We start from the raw sequence: 953 nt of genomic DNA on the forward strand, positions 1-953 counted from the left end.
TTGCTGCTGCTGCTGCTGCAGCTGTTGCTGCCGCTGCTGATGTTGCTGCTGCTGTTGCTGTTGGTGCTGCTGCAGTTGCTGCTGCTGCTGCTGTTGCTGCTGCTGCTGTTGCTGGTGCTGCTGTTGCTGCTGCTGCTATTGCTGCAGCTGCAATTCCTGACGGCCGTTCTGTTGCTGCTGTGATTGAAGCAGCAGCAGTTGCTGTTGTAGCTTCTGCTGCTGCTGCTGTTGCTGCTGCTGCTGCTGCTGCTGCTGCAGTTGGTTGCTGCAGCAGCAGCACATGTGCTGCTGTGTTGCTGCTGCTGCAGATATGCAGCACGCAGCAGCAGCAGCAAAAAGGAGCGGCGCCATTGCTGCAGAGGTTCTGAATCTCCGCTTCACAGGTATTTTATTTTTTTTATTTTTTTATTTTTTTTATTTTTTTATTTTATTTTATTTTATTTTATTTTTTTTTTATTTTTTTTATTTTTTTTTATTTTTTTTAATTTTTTTATTTTATTTTATTTGTTGTTTGTTTATTTATTTGTTTGTGTGTTGCTTGTATTTATTTTATTTATTTATCTATATATTTATTTGTTTATTTATTTATTTATTTATTTTGGTTTGCGCGTGTTTGTCCTCTTTATTTATTTATATATTTATTTGTTTTATATTTAATTTGTTTTATTTTCTTTTTGTTATTTATTTATTTATTTATTTATTTTATTTATTTATTTTGTTTTTTTATATATATAATTTATTTTTCTTTTTGGTTTTTATTTATTTTAGTTTTATATATCTCCTGTTTTTTATTTTATTTATTTTGTCTATCTTTTGTTTTTATTTATCTTATATTTGTATCTTTTTGTTCTTTGTTTATATATTTAATTAAATATATTTTGTTGTTTGTTTATACATATATATATATATATATGTATATATATATAATATATATATATATATATATATATATA

This window comes from Eimeria mitis, genomic scaffold (assembly GCF_000499745.2).
Source record: "Eimeria mitis Houghton genomic scaffold, Emh_scaff3092, whole genome shotgun sequence".
NCBI lineage: Eukaryota > Apicomplexa > Conoidasida > Eucoccidiorida > Eimeriidae > Eimeria > Eimeria mitis.